This window comes from Pelophylax lessonae (assembly GCF_965119305.1).
Source record: "Pelophylax lessonae genome assembly, chromosome: 4".
Taxonomy (NCBI): Eukaryota; Metazoa; Chordata; class Amphibia; order Anura; family Ranidae; genus Pelophylax; species Pelophylax lessonae.
The window spans coordinates 122,254,241-122,273,968 of record NC_138771.1 but is presented as its reverse complement, the minus strand read 5'-3'; the positions used below and the strand labels follow the sequence as shown (position 1 = coordinate 122,273,968).

General features: G+C 50.3%; 1 protein-coding gene across 1 annotated transcript in view; it reads left to right on the top strand.

Annotated features, from left to right (window-relative positions):
• The first annotated feature begins 1,667 nt into the window (after positions 1-1,667).
• The window catches only part of SCAMP5 (secretory carrier membrane protein 5), a 73,781-nt gene continuing 55,720 nt past the window's right edge, over positions 1,668-19,728 (top strand). Inside the window, exon 1 of the mRNA XM_082255408.1 lies at positions 1,668-1,781. The gene's annotated coding sequence lies outside the window, so the exon portion shown is untranslated. The remainder of the gene's footprint in view (positions 1,782-19,728) is intronic.

The window sequence follows — 19,728 nt, the reverse complement described above, 5'->3', positions numbered from 1 at the left end:
CAAGCACTTGATTTATTCTCCCTGGAGAGGAGATGCCTGAGAGGGGACATGATAGTGTGATACAAGTACCTCAACGGTGATCTCAACATAGAAAAAAAACTGTTCAGTTGCAATGAATGCATGAGGACACGAGGCCATACAATGCGATTAGAGGAGAAGAGATTTAAAGCGGAGTTCCACCCAAAAGTGGAACTTCCGCTTTAGGTAGTGCTAACCCCCTGACATGCCACATTTGGCATGTCATTTTTTTTTGGGGGGGAGCGGGTACTTCGTTTTGACAGGTACCCTCTCCCACTTCCGCTCGGAGCGAAGTTCTCCTCTCCCCCTCCCTCCCTGCAATCTTCTGGGACATGTCAGAGGTCCCAGAAGATTGCCGGCCAATCATGACGCGTAGCGCAACTCGCGCATGCGCAGTGCGTACCCGGCTGTGAAGCCGCAAACTGTTACGGCTGGGTGCCCACACCAGTGATGCCGGCGCCGGAGAGCAGAGAGGGAGAAGAGCGTGGCTTCTGGCGGCCGCATCGCTGGACCGTTGGACAGGTGAGTGTGTTAGGCTGGAACTCTGCTTTAATCTTAGGATACGCAGGGGATTTTTTACAGTAAGGGCTACAAGATTGTGGAATTCTCTACCACAAGTGGTAGTAACTGCTGGAAGTATGGCTTTTTTTAAAAGACTCTTGGACGTACATCTCAATGATCGCAACATTCAGGGGTATGTAAAATGATTACAGCCACACACACCTACACAGGTTGAACTGGATGCACTATTGTCTTTTTTCAAACTCAGCTACTATGTAACTATGATTAAATACCACCAAAAGAAAGCTCTATTTGAGGAAAAAAAAGGACATCCATTTTATTTGGGTACAACATCGCACGACCGCACAATTGTCAGTTAAGAAACGAATGGCCTGGCCGTGAAGGGGGAAAACCTCCCGGAGCAGAAGAAGTTTAACCCACTCATAAAACAAGGGCCCCATCATTTGCTAGCAGAGGACATGAGTATTCTTCACCCCGGGACCTGGACTTTGTTCACTGTACCTGTTTAATCCATTTTTATTCTTTACCTCTCAACGGTGTTGGCGGCCCAGAGGACAAACCTTCTCTCCTCCCTCTCAGCGCCCGTGTTAGGGGTGAATGGATTACTGTTTCTTTTTATACTGAGAGTTGCTAGATATTGTAGGTTGTTGTTGTTATTGTATCAATACTCTGCAGGAAAAGGTTTAACGCTGGCTGCTGTGAGTTTCCACATGTTTTAAACCGTGATAATATATTAAACTTGTTTATCACTACCAGGTGTGTGTCTGTTTCTGGTAACAATTCACAGCCAGGATAACGGTATTTTCTGTTTGCAGGTTTTTTTTAACTAGGTGTGCCAGAGGGGCTGGGGTCATTTTAGGGGTTAAGGCGGAGATTAGAGAACCCAAAATCACCAAGTGGCTCCTTCGGGGGTGGCGCTACAAATGGAAATGAGGGGTAAAAGAAGAGGTGCAGGAGCTGTAAGGGGAGGTTACAAGGAGACAGAAAAACGCAGTAAGAAATGATCTCATGAAATATAGAATACAGTTCATATGTATGTTTTATATGGGAAATAAGGATTTCAGTGTCACTTTAAAATGGTTTGTTAGCATGGGTAGTAGAAGTGGTGGGCAGGCCGCGCATGCGCTGTAGCAGGCAGAGGACCGATGACGCAGGGGGAGCCAGTTCTGTACACACACCACACTGGACTCAGGGAAGGATTGTAGATATCGCGAGACTGGGACGTGGGCAGATCGGGAGAGGTAAAGCGGCTGAAGAGCGGTGTGTGCCCGGGGCTGGAGGAGACGTCTGTGGTATGGAGAGGGATCTGTGTACGGTAATGATATGGGGGGTGGTAATCGCTGTACTGGGTGGATGGACTAGGTGTCCCCGGGTCATCAGATCAGCCCGGCATCGGTCACTGTCCTCCGATCACCGGTGCACCCGGCTTATCCTACGTAGTGCTGGTGATCAGCCGTGTGTGAGAGTGGCGTGCTGCATCGCTCAGGATGGCTCGGGGGCCGAGTGACATTTATTGACATTGAGGGTCTCTTGTTTGTCAGAGGGGATCACACCCTGTGTGTGTTATCACACCCAACCGATTCCCCGTACACCCCTCCAATCCCCTGTACACCCCACCGATCATCTGTACACCTCATGCACCCCGCTGATCCCCCGTACACCCCACCGATCCCCCGTACACCCCACCGATCCCCCGTACACCCCACCGATCCCCCGTACACCCCGCCGATCCCCCGTACACCCCTCCAATCCCCTGTACACCCCACCGATCATCTGTACACCTCATGCACCCCGCCGATCCCCCGTACACCCCAACGATCCCCTGTACACCCCACCGATCATCTGTACACCTCATGCACCCCGCTGATCCCCCGTACACCCCACCGATCCCCCGTACACCCCACCGATCATCTGTACACCTCATGCACCCCGCTGATCCCCTGTACACCCCACCGATCCCCCGTACACCCCTCCAATCCCCTGTACACCCCACCGATCATCTGTACACCTCATACACCCCACCGATCATCTGTACACCTCATGCACCCCGCTGATCCCCCGTACACCCCACCGATCCCCCGTACACCCCACCGATCATCTGTACACCTCATGCACCCCGCCGATCCCCCGTACACCCCAACGATCCCCTGTACACCCCACCGATCATCTGTACACCTCATGCACCCCGCTGATCCCCCGTACACCCCACCGATCCCCCGTACACCCCACCGATCATCTGTACACCTCATGCACCCCGCTGATCCCCCGTACACCCCACCGATCCCCCGTACACCCCGCCGATCCCCCGTACACCCCTCCAATCCCCTGTACACCCCACCGATCATCTGTACACCTCATACACCCCACCGATCATCTGTACACCTCATGCACCCCGCTGATCCCCCGTACACCCCACCGATCCCCCGTACACCCCACCGATCATCTGTACACCTCATACACCCCGCCGATCCCCCGTACACCCCACCGATCATCTGTACACCTCATGCACCCCACCGATCCCCCGTACACCCCACCGATCCCCCGTACACCCCACCGATCATCTGTACACCTCATACACCCCACCGATCATCTGTACACCTCATGGACCCCGCTGATCCCCCGTACACCCCACCGATCCCCCGTACACCCCACCGATCCCCCGTACACCCCACCGATCATCTGTACACCTCATACACCCCGCCGATCCCCCGTACACCCCACCGATCATCTGTACACCTCATACACCCCGCCGATCCCCCGAACACCCCACCGATCATCTGTACACCTCATACACCCCGCCGATCCCCCGTACACCCCACCAATCATCTGTACACCTCATGCACCCCGCCGATCCCCCGTACACCCCACCGATCATCTGTACACCTCATACACCCCACCGATCATCTGTACACCTCATACACCCCGCCGATCCCCCGTACACCCCACCGATCATCTGTACACCTCATACACCCCACCGATCATCTGTACACCTCATACACCCCACCGATCCCCCGTACACCCAACCGATCATCTGTACACCTCATACACCCCACCGATCCCCCGTACACCCCGCCGATCCCGCGTACACACCACCGATCATCCGAACGCCCCACCGATCATCTGTACACCTCATACACTCCGCCGATCATCTGTACACCTCATACACCCCACCGATCATCTGTACACCTCATACACCCCGCCGATCCCCCGTACACCCCGCCGATCATCTGTACACCTCATACACCCCACCGATCATCTGTACACCTCATGCACCCCGCTGATCCCCCGTACACCCCACCGATCCCCCGTACACCCCACCGATCATCTGTACACCTCATACACCCCACCGATCCCCCGTACACCCCACCGATCATCTGTACACCTCATACACCCCGCCGATCCCCCGTACACCCCACGATCATCTGTACACCTCATACACCCCGCCGATCCCCCGTACACCCCACCGATCATCTGTACACCTCATACACCCCGCCGATCCCCCGAACACCCCACGATCATCTGTACACCTCATACACCCCGCCGATCCCCCGTACACCCCACCGATCATCTGTACACCTCATAAACCCCGCCGATCCCCCATACACCCCACCGATCATCTGTACACCTCATACACCCCACCGATCATCTGTACACCTCATACACCCCACCGATCATCTGTACACCTCATACACCCCGCCGATCCCCCGTACACCCCACCGATCATCTGTACACCTCATACACCCCACCGATCCCCCGTACACCCCACCGATCCCCCGTACACCCCACCGATCCCCCGTACACCCCGCCGATCCCCCGTACACCCCGCCGATCCCCCGTACACCCCACCGATCATCCGAACGCCCCACCGATCATCTGTACACCTCATACACTCCGCCGATCATCTGTACACCTCATACACTCCGCCGATCATCTGTACACCTCATACACCCCACCGATCATCTGTACACCTCATACACCCCGCCGATCCCCCGTACACCCCGCCGATCATCTGTACACCTCATACACCCCACCGATCAGCTGTACACCTCATGCACCCTGCTGATCCCCCGTACACCCCACCGATCCCCCGTACACCCCACCGATCATCTGTACACCTCATACACCCCGCCGATCCCCCGTACACCCCACGATCATCTGTACACCTCATACACCCCGCCGATCCCCCGTACACCCCACTGATCATCTGTACACCTCATACACCCCGCCGATCCCCCGAACACCCCACCGATCATCTGTACACCTCATACACCCCGCCGATCCCCCGTACACCCCACCGATCATCTGTACACCTCATACACCCCGCCGATCCCCCGTACACCCCACCGATCATCTGTACACCTCATACACCCCGCCGATCCCCCGTACACCCCACCGATCATCTGTACACCTCATACACCCCACCGATCATCTGTACACCTCATACACCCCACCGATCATCTGTACACCTCATACACCCCGCCGATCCCCTGTACACCCCACCGATCATCTGTACACCTCATACACCCCACCGATCATCTGTACACCTCATACACCCCGCCGATCCCCCGTACACCCCACCGATCATCTGTACACCTCATACACCCCACCGATCATCTGTACACCTCATACACCCCGCCGATCCCCCGTACACCCCACCGATCATCTGTACACCTCATACACCCCGCCGATCCCCCGTACACCCCACCGATCATCCGAATGCCCCACCGATCATCTGTACACCTCATACACCCCGCCGACCCCCCGTACACTCCCCCGATCATCTGTACACCTCATACACCCCGCCGATCATCTGTACACCTCATACACCCCACCGATCATCTGTACACCTCATACACCCCACCGATCATCTGTACACCTCATACACCCCGCTGATCCCCCGTACACCCCACCGATCATCCGAACGCCCCACCGATCATCTGTACACCTCATACACCCCGCCGATCCCCCGTACACCCCACCGATCATCCGAACACCCCACCGATCATCTGTACACCTCATACACCCCGCCGACCCCCCGTACACTCCGCCGATCATCTGTACACCTCATACACCCCACCGATCATCTGTACACCTCATACACCCCACCGATCATCTGTACACCTCATACACCCCGCCGATCCCCCGTACACCCCGCCGATCATCTGTACACCTCATACACCCCACCGATCATCTGTACACCTCATACACCCCGCCGATCCCCCGTACACCCCGCCGATCCCCCGTACACCCCACCGATCATCTGTACACCTCATACACCCCACCGATCATCTGTACACCTCGTACACCCCACCGATCATCTGTACACCTCATACACCCCGCCGATCCCCCGTACACCCCGCCGATCCCCCGTACACCCCGCCGATCCCCCGTACACCCCGCCGATCCCCTGTACACCCCGCCGATCATCTGTACACCTCATGCACCCCACCGATCCCCCGTACACCCCACCGATCCCCCGTACACCCCACCGATCATCTGTACACCTCATACACCCCACCGATCCCCCGTACACCCCACCGATCATCTGTACACCTCATACACCCCGCCGATCCCCCGTACACCCCACCGATCATCTGTACACCTCATACACCCCGCCGATCCCCCGTACACCCCACAGATCATCTGTACACCCAGCCGATCCCCCGTACACCCAACCGATCATCCGAACGCCCCACCGATCATCTGTACACCTCATACACCCCGCCGACCCCCCGTACACTCCGCCGATCATCTGTACACCTCATACACCCCACCGATCATCTGTACACCTCATACACCCCGCCGATCCCCCGTACACCCCGCCGATCATCTGTACACCTCATACACCCCGCCGATCATCTGTACACCTCATACACCCCACCGATCATCTGTACACCTCATACACCCCACCGATACCCCGTACACCCCGCCGATCATCTGTACAACTCATACACCCCGCCGACCCCCCGTACACTCCGCCGATCATCTGTACACCTCATACACCCCACCGATCATCTGTACACCTCATACACCCCGCCGATCCCCCGTACACCCCGCCGATCATCTGTACACCTCATACACCCCGCCGATCATCTGTACACCTCATACACCCCACCGATCATCTGTACACCTCATACACCCCACCGATCCCCCGTACACCCCGCCGATCATCTGTACACCTCATACACCCCACCGATCATCTGTACACCTCATACACCCCACCGATCATCTGTACACTCCGCCGATCATCTGTACACCTCATACACCCCACCGATCATCTGTACACCTCATACACCCCGCCGATCCCCCGTACACCCCACCGATCATCTGTACACCTCATACACCCCGCCGATCCCCCGTACACCCCGCCGATCATCTGTACACCTCATACACCCCGCCGATCCCCCGTACACCCCGCCGATCATCTGTACACCTCATACACCCCACCGATCATCTGTACACCCCACCGATCATCTGTACACCTCATACACCCCGACGATCCCCCGTACACCCCGCCGATCATCTGTACACCCCACCGGTCATCTGTACACCCCACCGGTCATCTGTACACCCCACCTATCCCTCGTACACCCCACTGATCCCTCATACACCCTGCCGATCCCCCGTACACCCCACCAATTATCTGTTCATCCCGCCGATCCCCCGTACACCCCACAAATTATCTGTTCATCCCGCCGATCATCTGTACACCCCACGATCATCTGTACACCTCATACACCCTGCCGATCCCCCGTACACCCCGCCGATTCCCCCGTACACCCCGCCGATCATCTGTACATCCCAGCTATCCCTCGTTCCCTCGTACACCCCACTGATCCCTCATACACCCTGCCGATCCCCCGTACACCCCACCAATTATCTGTTCATCCCGCCGATCCCCGTGTGCACCCCACCGATCCCCGTGTGCACCCCGCCGATCCCCGTGTGCACCCCGCCGATCCCCCTGTGCACCCCACCTATCATCTGTGCACACCGCCGATCCCCCTGTGCACCACACCTATCATCTGTGCACCCCGCCGATCCCCCTGTGCACCACACCGATTCCCGTGCGCACCCCACCAATCATCTGTACACCCCACCAATCATCTGTACACCCCACACACACACTCTCTGTACACCCCATACACCCTGCCCATCATCTGTACACCCAATACACACTCCACTGTACACCCCATACACAATCCACTGTACACCTCACGATAATCTGTACAGCCCACGATAATCTGTACACCCTATACACACCAATCATCCTCTGTACGCCCCGTACACCCCCTCTATACACCCCTCCTGTACACCCCACCTGTTGTGTATATATGGAGGTCAGTGGTGGGGTCACAACTGTGATGTTCACCGGTATTAGCCTGGTCTCTACCTCTCTATCGTGTTGAAGCTCCAGAAATCTCATCTGAGCGCTCATACCACTCGCCCCACTCCCAGGAGTCACTATTATTATTATTATTATGTGGTATTTATATTGCACTAGCAGTTGGCGCAGCACTTTAATTTGGTTATGACTCCAATCCAGATTGATACAAGAGTGATACATCTGTTCTCTAATTGGTTTATTTTAGCTTTATATTACAGCTGCACGATGCTGGATTAAATGAGAATCACAATTTTTTTTGCTTAGAATACTATCTTTCACATTTTCACAAAAAAGTGAGCTAACTTTACTGTTTTTTTTTTTTTTTTTTTTAATCCATTAAAGTGTTTTTTTTTTTTTCCAAAAAATTGCGTTTGAAAGACTGCTGCGCAAATACTGCGTGACATAAAATATTGCAACGATCGCCATTTTATTCTCTAGGGTCTCTGCTTATATATATATATATATATATATATATATATATCATGTTTGGGGGTTCTAAGTAATTTTCTAGCAAGAAATACTGATTTTAACTTGTAAGCAACATGTGTCAGAAAAAGGCTTAGTCTTTAAGATATTAAACTGCCCTCCTTTAGGCCCCTTTCACACTTGTGCGACCTAAGAGTTTGCCACAATTTGATAATTAGCCTAGGCTAATAATATCATGCACAGCTCCCTCTCTCAATCTCATAAGAGTTTGCCAGCAAGAGAAGAGGGGTGAGTTATAGGAGAACCAAAGAAAGCTGCAGAGCTGGAGGGGGCTGGATGAGGGCAGAGATAACAGGAAACTGCAGAGATCCATGAGTATTCATCAAGCGAGGAGAAATGTGCAGGCAAGCATTGGTGTGAGTCTGTCTATTTATATGTGTATGTGTGTGTTGTCTGTATGTATGTATCTGTGTAAATCCAGGAAGTGAACAGGCAGCAGCTTCAGCTGCCCACAGTTAAAATGGTTCTAGCCAGACTTAGTGGAGGGAGATTTCTGCAGCATATTTGGCAAGTACAGAATCACAGTATATGTAACATAATATGCAAAGTGGTTGGAGGGAAGCTTCAGAATGGCAAAGATGTTTTATTCACAAATTATGTGAGCAGACTGCAGTTACTCTTTAATGTATTGGCACTCACAGCAGGGGCATCGGCCAGAGATGGTGTATATAAATAGACCAGCTGGACCAGTGTAACTCTGTAACAAATATCCATATCTTGAATTCTTCTTTAATGTAGAAGTAAACCCTTTTTTTTATCTTGTACCTACAGGTAAGCCTATAATAATACTTACCTGTAGGTACAGTGAATATCTCCTAAACTCGCACTGTTTAGGAGATATTCATACCGCATGCATCCAGTGACGTTACTGGCACATGCGCTCTGAAGGGATGGCATACCTGTGCTGTCGTCTTACAGGGTAAAAAAAAATGCGTTTTACTACCGCTTTAAGGGAAGTAAATAGAGAAAACAACCATCCCTTCTTGCCTACCCACCAGATTGAGATTATTCTGGTAATTGTTTATGTGTGAGGTGTGTTTGTCTTATGTGAGGAATGCAGACTGGATATTTCTAGCAAAGTGAACACCATTGTCCCCTGTTGTTACATAGAGCCAATGTCACATCCGTGTTCCATGCTTGCTGTTCCATATTTCCATGGTTCTATTTTCTTAGTTCTGTAGATTCTCTTCCCTGTGAAGCAGAGAGGAATGCCACATAGAGCACCTGCTGGCAGTCAGTCTGAGCAAACTAAAGGACTTTGAATGAGAGGAACATTGCGGGCTCATTCACACATGGGTAGAGATCAGTGATTGTCTGCGCTAGAAAAATCCCAGTTCCCACAAGGGCTCACAGAACACATTTTGTTTACATTACAACGTAAGGGGCAGTGTGGAACATGTCTGGGTGCCGCCGCTCTCTGTCACGCCTTGCGTTTCTACGCACCCTGGCTGAGCTGTTGTGCATAGAAATGAATGAAATGCCACATTGTAATATGTCAATAAAGTTTAAAAAAAAAAAAAAAAGTTAAACTGTGCCTAGCACTGTAAAAAGACAAAGCACCATGCCCAAAGCCCATCCAACATGAGCAGAAACCCGCACAGGTAAAGAATGTTTTCCCCAGTCGTCTTCCAGGACAGCCCTTGAGAGATGGAGCTCCTCCTACCAGACCGGAAACACATTGCCATCAGCTCTTTAAAAGGCGGTCCCTCAGGCACCTGGTCAGTTTTTTGCGTTTCCTCACTCCGAGGAGACATGTTGCCAGGAGGAACCACCTTAGAGGGCTGGATGAGCTCCATTTCTCAGGACTGTCTAGGAAGACACCGCAGCAGCCTGGGACCCTCAGCTTACAGGATTTTTTCCAGCGGAGCAGCATGGCCTCGGGTTCCCTCCACAGATGTTGGAGTTCCCCGTCCCCCCTCTCTCCAGGGCCCAGTGAGGGAGAGGGCAGCGATGACCGCACACCAGCGGTGGATGCGGCGGGGCCGCTCGGCGGCCTCGCTGTATACAATCGTAAACCCGGAAGACGCGGGGCGTCACTTCCGGCGGCGGTGACGTCATCGCTGTGCGCCGGAGGTCATGGTTCCGGCCTCCGGGCGCAGAGAGGAAGGGGAGGGCCGGAGCCAGTGTTAAAGGAAGGGAGAAGCCTGCAAGAAAATGCCGACTGCAGCAGCGATCCCACGGAGGTCCCTGACGGAATGGAGGCTCCACACACCGCAGGGGAAACGAACACTGGCTCAGCACAGGTAGGCTGGCATCTGCCAGTATCTCTTTCCTGTGATTGCTATGCAGCATAGTGGGGGTGAAAAGGGGGTTAAGCACTGAAGAATCCTTAAGGGACTTTTTAGTGAGAGAGCACAGAGAGGGCTTTTTTATTTTAAAAAATGTTTTTTTTTTTTTTTTTTGGTGTTTATATCATGTGAATCAATTCCCTGCCTATGTACCCCTTTCTTAGAAGGAACCCTCCAAAGGAACTTCTAAAACGGAAAGGAAAACGTGCCCCTCTTGTGCCACAAAACTTTCCTCCAATTATTCCAAGACCCTATGCCCAGCATGCATCTCGGCTGTATTAAAAGCTGAGGAGGATTCACCTTTTTCAAAGTTTCTCTCCTCATTTAAGGACGAGGTACAATCTACCTTTGCGTCCTTCAGGCAACTAATCGCAGATGTACAAATACCTCCCTCTACCCCACCAGGACCTTCCTCCCCGCCTACCCCCGTAGCTTCAGGATCAGGGGAACCAGTAAGGAGCAGGGAAGACCCCTCTAGGGTCACGGACCCTGACTCCTCCCAGTCAGGTTCTGGGCAGGAAGAAGGACAGGGAGAGGCCGTCAGACCCACCGGATACAGGCTCTCCATAGAGGAAGTCAATGACCTTTTGGGAGTCATTTATGAGACACTGGAAATAAAGGAAGAGGAGATCCCTTTATCTAGACACGATAAAATGTACCAGAGCCTGAACAAAAAGAAGGCTAGGGTATTCCCAGTACATAAGATTATGTCGGAGTTTGTACTGAAAGAGTGGTCAGAACCTGAAAAGAGACCATTCTTTTCAGGTTCCTTGAAGAGAAGATTCCCCTTTGACGACGACGAGGAATCAGTATGGAACCAGTCACCAAAGTTGGATGCTCCCTTGGCTAAGGTTTCCAAGCATTCGGACTTGGCCTTTGAAGACATGGGACACCTAGGGGATCCCATGGACAAAAGAAGCGATGTCATCTTAAAGCGTTCATGGGACACGGCTATGGCCAATTTAAGACCAGCCTTAGCCACAACTTGTGTGGCAAGAAATTTTGAATTTTAGCTAAAACAGCTACAGGAGCACCTAACGGCAGGTACCCCGAGAGAAGAGATGCTAAAATCCTTCCCTATGCTTTTTAAAGCAGTAGGCTTTATTTCGGATGCTTCAACGGAAGCAGTAAAGTTGTCAGCCAGATCAGCGGCACTTTCTGTCTCAGCCAGAAGAGCACTATGGCTCAAAACCTGGTCTGGAGACACAGCCTCAAAACTGCGATTATGCAGCATCCCCTTTTCGGGAAAATTCCTTTTTGGCCCACAATTGGACGAAGCCTTAGAACGGACGGCAGATAGAAAGAAGACCTTTCCGTTCAAGAAGAGAGTTTTTCAGAAGAAAACTTTTCGTCCCTATAGGGGACAGGCCAGGGAAGACAGAGGTCACCCGGATACGGGAAGACCGAAGAAGCATTGGACAGGGCAGAAGGGAAAACCGAGGGCAAATGTGCTCTTTAACCCTCCTGGCCAAAATCCCAAGACCCAGTGACGCTGGAGGCCAGGTGGGAGGGAGGTTGGAGAGATTCCTCCCCCAATGGCTAAAACTAACCTCCAACAGTTTTGTCAGGGGAGTCATCGAGAAGGGTTATGCGTTGGAATTCAGCAAAATTCCCCCCTCGAGATTGACAATTACCAAACTACCCAGGGACCCGGCAAAGGCACAAGCCCTGCCACTACTTATAGGAGAAATGGTAGACCAGAGGGTCTTAATTCCTGTACCAAAGCAAGAGGAAGGAAAGGGTTTCTATTCGCATGTGTTTCTAGTACAGAAACCCTCAGGAAAATTCCGCTTGATATTAAACCTGAAGCCTCTGAACGCGGCGATAAGGTACAAAAAATTTAGTATGGAGTCAATTTACTCTGTAAGGAATTTGCTCCAAAGGGATTGTTTTATGGCAACTATGGACCTAAAGAGGGATCCCAGAAGCATCTACGCATAGCATTAAAGATCGGAGAAAAAATCCACCATTTTCAAAGCAGAGCTCTTCCGTTCGGACTCTCGTCGTCTCCAAGGATTTTTTCCAAAATCCTAGCAGAGGCTCTGGCTCCGCTACGACTGAGGGCCATAACTATAATCCCTTATCTAGACGACCTGCTGTTCATGGCTCCCACCAAGGAAAAACTGATCAAGGATCTAGTAGTGGCTCAGGATTGGCTTACCCATCTAGGATGGATAATCCAACATCGAAAAATCAAATCTCATACCTTCACAGGAGATACTGTTCCTGGGATATATCATCCGCTCAAAAGAGCAGGTAATGATACTTCCAGAGGAGAAGATCAGGCGCATAGATCAAAGAACAGCAGAACTGCAGACCAACCTTCCAAACTCAATAAGAGAGATTATGTCAGTACTTGGGCTCATGACAGCTTCCATCCCAGCAGTTGGGTGGGCCAGATTCCATCAGAGGCCACTTCAAGCCTTTCTCCTACAGAACCTCGGGAACAGAGAACTAGAGGACAAGGTCCTTCTCCCAGTAGGAATAAAACAAGAGCTATGGTGGTGGAGAAACCATACCAACCTAAACAAGGGACTGTCATGGACAGTTCAGATTTCATGCATCCTAACAACGGATGCCAGCAGCCGGGGATGGGGAGCCCATCTAGGGAGTCAGTGGACACAAGGAGTCTGGTCTTCTTCAGAGAGACACAATTCATCCAATTTCAAGGAATTGAAGGCCATAGAGAGGGGAATCGCAGCCTTCCAGGATCAACTCAGGGGCCAGCACGTACAAGTAAGGTCGGACAACATAACTTCCGTGGCATACCTAAACAAGCAGGGAGGGACCAGAAGTCCCACCTTAATGAAGGTAGCACAGGAAATCTTTCTCTGGGCAGAGAAGAATTTGGAGTCCCTCTCAGCGGTACACCTCAAGGGTACTCAGAACAACCTTGCAGACTTTTTGAGCAGACAACTGATCTCACAAGAGGAGTGGTCATTAGACCCTGGAGTCTTCTCACAGATAACATCCAGATGGGGTTATCCAGAGATCGACTTATTCGCCAACAAAGCGAACACCAAACTACCAAATTTTTGCTCGCTCAATCCTCGAGATCAGCCGCTGGCAATAGATGCGTTTCCAGACCGCATGGACTTTCAGACTATGCTACGCCTTCCCCCCTCTTTTTCTAATCCCAAGGGTCCTAGCAAAATTCAGGACAGAACCCACTACGTTAATCCTGATTGCGCCATTCTGGCCGAAGAGGGCTTGGTTTTCACTACTATTATCCCTGACAGATCAACAACCATGGATGTTACCCTCCAACCGGAACCTGCTGTCGCAGGGACCAGTACTTCATCCCAGGCCAGCCATGCTAAACTTGGCAGCCTGGTATCTGAATCGGACATCTTAAGATCTAGAGGGCTCTCTGACAAGGTGATCAAAACCTTGCTACAGAGCCGAAAGCCAGTCACAAGAGCTATTTACCAGAAGGTCTGGAGGAGGTTTAACTTGTGGCTGGCGCAATCCAAAAAAGGAGAGTCGGACTCGCCTACAATTCTGGAATTTCTACAGGAAGGTATTGACAAGGGCCTGTCCTTAAGCACTATTAAGGTACAGATTGCTGCCCTATCAGTTTATTTACAAACTTCCTTACAACAGGATCCCCTCATTAGCAGATTCTGCAAGGCAATTTCTAGGCTTAGACCAGTACCTTGTCGCAAGTTTCCGACTTGGGACTTGTCTATCGTATTAAGGGCGCTTATTAGGGAACCCTTTGAGCCATTATCAGAGGCTTCCTTAAGAACGATTACCCTGAAGACAGTCTTTCTTATCGCTATAACCTCCGCTCGCAGAGTTAGCGAACTACAGGCCCTTTCTGTTAGAGAACCCTTCATACAGATTCTTGAGGATAGGGTCATACTCAGGACCGACCAAACGTTTATACCCAAGGTCGCCTCTACCTTTCACAGAAGCCAGGACATAATACTACCCTCCTTCTGTAATAGACCATCCAATGACAAGGAAGAACAGCTACACCATTTGGATGTCAGAAGGTGCCTTATTGCCTACTTAGAAGCCACAAAGGGCTTCAGAACATCTGAGTCCCTGTTTATCCTGTTCTCAGGAAAACGCAAGGGGAAGCAGGCTTCCAAAGGGACCATAGCCAGATGGATCAAGATGGCTATCTCAGAGGGATACAAAATCTTGCACCTAGACCCGCCAGAGGGACTCAAAGCACACTCCACAAGGGCACTAGCCACATCTTGGGCAGAAAGAGCCGGTGCTACCCCTGAACAGATTTGCAAGGCCGCAACGTGGTCAAGCATGTCAACATTCGTCCGACACTATTGTCTGGATGTTTTGGGTAGCCAGGATCAGGTGTTTGGAAGGAAAGTCCTCCAAGCAGTGGTCCCCCCCTAAAAAGAACTGGGGGAGTACTTGTTAATCCTCTCAAGGGCTGTCCTGGAAGACGACTGGGGAAAAATCAGAGTTAGAACTTACCGGTAACTCTGTTTCCAGGAGTCTTCCAGGACAGCAGGTTCCCACCCTTTTGCTTCTACATTGATAAAATGAATTGATGTACTGTTACGTACTGTTTTAACTGTTTTTCAGCTCTGTCCTTCGGTTCTTGGATAAAACTGACCAGGTGACTGAGGGACCGCCTTTTAAAGAGCTGATGGCAATGTGTTTCCGGTCTGGTAGGAGGAGCTCCATCTCTCAAGGGCTGTCCTGGAAGACTCCTGGAAACAGAGTTACCGGTAAGTTCTAACTCTGATTTTTCCTGTGTGCCTAGCATCAGCCATCCCGAAGACACTATCATTATGCGATACCTTAAAGTGGTTGTAAACCCACCTTTAATAATTTGTACCTATAGGTAAGCCTATGATAAAGCTTACCTATAGGTATTGTAAATATCTTCTAAACTTGCACCATTTAGGAAATATTTACTTTGCATGCAGCTGATGATGTTATCGGCACATGCGCTCTGCAGGAATGGCCACCCGTGTCGTTCCTTCAGAGCCCTCTCCGTGAAGGGTGGCTCCCGTGTGCATGCACGGGAGTGATGTCATCGCGCCTTTGGTCAATCAGATGGCCGGAGGACGCGAACCAGGAAGCAAGATGGCCGAACATGTCTGCCGTGTTACTGGTAAGCGGGCTTCACTGCGGTGGCTTCGTTGTAAGGTAATTGCAGTGCCTTGCGAAAGTATTCGGCCCCCTTGAACTTTGCGACCTTTTGCCACATTTCAGGCTTCAAACATAAAGATATAAAACTGTAATTTTTTGTAAAGAATTAACAACAAGTGGGACACAATCATGAAGTGGAACTAAATCTATTGGATATTTCAAACTTTAACAAATAAAAAACTGAAAAATTGGGCGTGCAAAATTATTCAGCCCCTTTACTTTCAGTGCAGCAAACTCTCTTCAGAAGTTCAGTGAGGATCTCTGAATTATCCAATGTTGACCTAAATGACTAATGATGATAAATAGAATCCACCTGTGTGTAATCAAGTCTCCGTATAAATGCACCTGCACTGTGATAGTCTCAGAGGTCCGTTTAAAGCGCAGAGAGCATCATGAAGAACAAGGAACACACCAGGCAGGTCCAAGATACTGTTGTGGAGAAGTTTAAAGCCGGATTTGGATACTAAAAGATTTCCCAAGCTTTAAACATCCCAAGGAGCACTGTGCAAGCGATAATATTGAAATGGAAGGAGTATCAGACCACTGCAAATCTACGAAGACCTGGCCGTCCCTCTAAACTTTCAGCTCATACAAGGAGAAGACCGATCAGAGATGCAGCCAAGAGGCCCATTATCACTCTGGATGAACTGCAGAGATCTACAGCTGAGGTGGGAGACTCTGTCCATAGGACAACAATCAGTCGTATACTGCACAAATCTGGTCTTTGTGGAAGGGTCCTTTCACACGGCCGCTCCGTGTGTCCGCAAATCATCCTATTTTTTTGCGGATGATTTGCGGACATAATGTAAGTGAATGGCACTGCGGATGTTAGCGGAATACCATCCGCTGACATCCGATTTTCCTCCTTTCAGTTCTGTTCCGTTTTTTCGAATGGAACAGAACCCCATTCTTTTCTTCCGTGTAAAAAACGGAAAGGAAGGAAAATTGGATGTCAGCGGTGTCATCCGCTGACATCTGCAGTGCCATATACTTACATTATGTCCGCATATCATCCGCAAACGGATGGGATGATATGCGGGCACACGGAGCGGATGACAAAAATGTCATCCGCTCCGTGGAAAAAAAAAAAAAAAGTCCCGCAGCGGACCTTTCACACAGAGCGGCCGTGTGAAAGAAGCCGAAGAGTGGCAAGAAGAAAGCCATTTCTTAAAGATATCCATAAAAAGCGTTGTTTAAAGTTTGCCACAAGCCACCTGGGAGACACACCAAACATGTGGAAGAAGGTGCTCTGGTCAGATGAAACCAAAATCAAACTTTTTGGCAACAATGCAAAACGTTATGTTTGGCGTGAAAGCAACGCAGCTCATCACCCTGAACACACCATCCCCACTGTCAAACATGGTGGTGGCAGCATCATGGTTCGGGCCTGCTTTTCTTCAGCAGGGACAGGGAAGATGGTTAAAATTGATGGGAAGATGGATGGAGCCAAATACAGGACCATTCTGGAAGAAAACCTGATGGAGTCTGCAAAAGACCTGAGACTGGGACCGAGATTTGTCTTCCAACAAGACAATGATCCAAAACATAAAGCAAAATCTACAATGGAATGGTTCACAAATAAACACATCCAGGTGTTAGAATGGCAAAGTCAAAGTCCAGACCTGAATCCAATCGAAAATCTGTGGAAAGAACTGAAAACTGCTGTTCACAAACAATCTCCATCCAACCTCACTGAGCTCGAGCTGTTTTGCAAGGAGGAATGGGCAAAACTGATAGAGACATACCCCAAGCTACTTACAGCTGTAATCGCAGCAAAAGGTGGCGCTACAAAGTATTAACTTAAGGGGGCTGAATAATTTTGCACGCCCAATTTTTCAGTTTTTTATTTGTTAAAAAAGTTTGAAATATCCAATAAATTTCGTTCCACTTCATGATTGTGTCAAACTTGTTGTTGATTCTTCACAAAAAATTACAGTTTTATATCTTTATGTTTGAAGCCTGCAATGTGGCAAAAGGTCGCAAAGTTCAAGGGGGCCGAATACTTGTGCAAGGCACTGTATTTCATAATGAGCTAGTATGCGTCACATGTCTTTGTCTTTCAGGTTTTTGTTTTTTTCTGAGGTTTACAACCTCTTTAAAGTGGGAAGTAGCCCTTCTATGTGTCATGGCCTATATGGTTGCACTGTGTACATATATATTCTTCTCTACTGTAAATGGAAACAAGGTTTATATTACAGAAACAGTTATCCTTTAGGCTGGGTTCACACTTAAATCAAACGGCGCTCACAGCAGGGGTCCGGTGCGTCCCTGTTCTCCGTTTTCAGCAGCGAATCAGGCCCAAATTTTTGCCTGAATTGGGACCTGAAAAGGAGCCAAAGCTGCACAGGACCCCTGTGCAATCCGCTCCGCTGCCACCCTGGAAATGTGTGAATCGGCTCCATAGAGAGCCGGGCACACTCATGTCATGCGAATTGGATGCGGGGAAATCTCGCACTAGCGTGAACCCAGCCTCAACCTTTTTCAGCCAACTAGATCTGGCCCTGGAAGGGCCCTTTCACACTTGGAGTCTGTCAGGCGGACTCCGTTTTTCTCAGTGGGGGATCGATCCGCCGATCCCCCGCTGAGCAGGCGGATGACAGCTGTGTCTCTGCGCTGTGTGCGGAGACACAGCTGTCAGGTCCCCATGCATCTCTAGGGGGGAATCGGATGGGAACGGACTGTCTGTCCGTTCTCATCCGATCCGCTGGTCGGATGGAAAATAGGGTTTCCATCCGTCCAGATTTGACGGATCAGGTGTCAGTGGACATGTCTCCGCTGACATCCGATGCCCCATAGAGATGCATGGGGTGACCGTTCAGATCCGCAAAAAAAACTGACAGGCGGATCTGAACGGTCTGCCTGTGTGAAAGGGGCCTAAAAGTTTGACACGGAAGGCATTATATGGGCTTCCTGGTCATGTGATCACCATAACTGACTATTGAAGTGGATGCTGGATTGGGAGCCCATCATAAACTGTGACCAGGAGCTGTCATTGACAGCTAGATTAGAGCCAGGGTTGCCAACCTTAATTAAATTAACGGACAGTTTGTAAAATCCATGACTTTTACATCTGTCCATGATTGTCCGTAACAGACAGTCTTCCCAGTTGAGTGAGGCTGTGCATAAATCAACCTGGAAGACGGAGGACATTTTAGGAAGAGAAGTAGTACTTTGGAGGACAGCTCCTGATTGAAGGTGTGTATTGAGCTGCTTTTTTTTTAATGCTGCCAGAGGACCACCTAGGCAAGAATGACGTTGCCTTGGTCCAACCACTCTACCGCCCCTCCTTTTCACAGCCTTTTGGGATAACATCCCACATCCAGTTGTGATGCAGTCAGTGAGTCTCGTGCATGCGCAATAGGCAGCCGGCTTTGAGTCTGGGCTCACACTTATGTAATGTGAATGGGTGCGATTCTCATGCAGATTTTAGCTGGAGTTCAGTGCAATTTTGCTTTGAGATATGTGCTAAAGGCAGTGCAATTGTAATGCAAATTTAACGTGTTTTCAGATGGGATTGGGCACAGCTGCGATTTCTACGAGGGAGGGAAATGTGTACAAATCTACACAGAAAAAGCTGTATTTGCACATATCTAAACACAAGATGCGATTTCAGTGTGGTTTCCATTGATGTCTATGGAGAGGAAAATCGCACAGCAAAGCAGTAAACTCACACAGGACCCTTTTTATTGCTGCAGTGCATTTGCTTAGCAATCGCAACACATACATGTGAGCGACCTTTATTGAACACAATGGGGTTGATTTATTAATGGCAAATGGACTGTACACTTTGCAAAGTGCAGTTGCTGCAGAGCTTAGTAAATGAGCAGAAGCTCTGCTGACTTCCATCATCCAATCGCATGCAAGCAAAAATGTTTTTTTTTTTTTTTAATTTTCCTT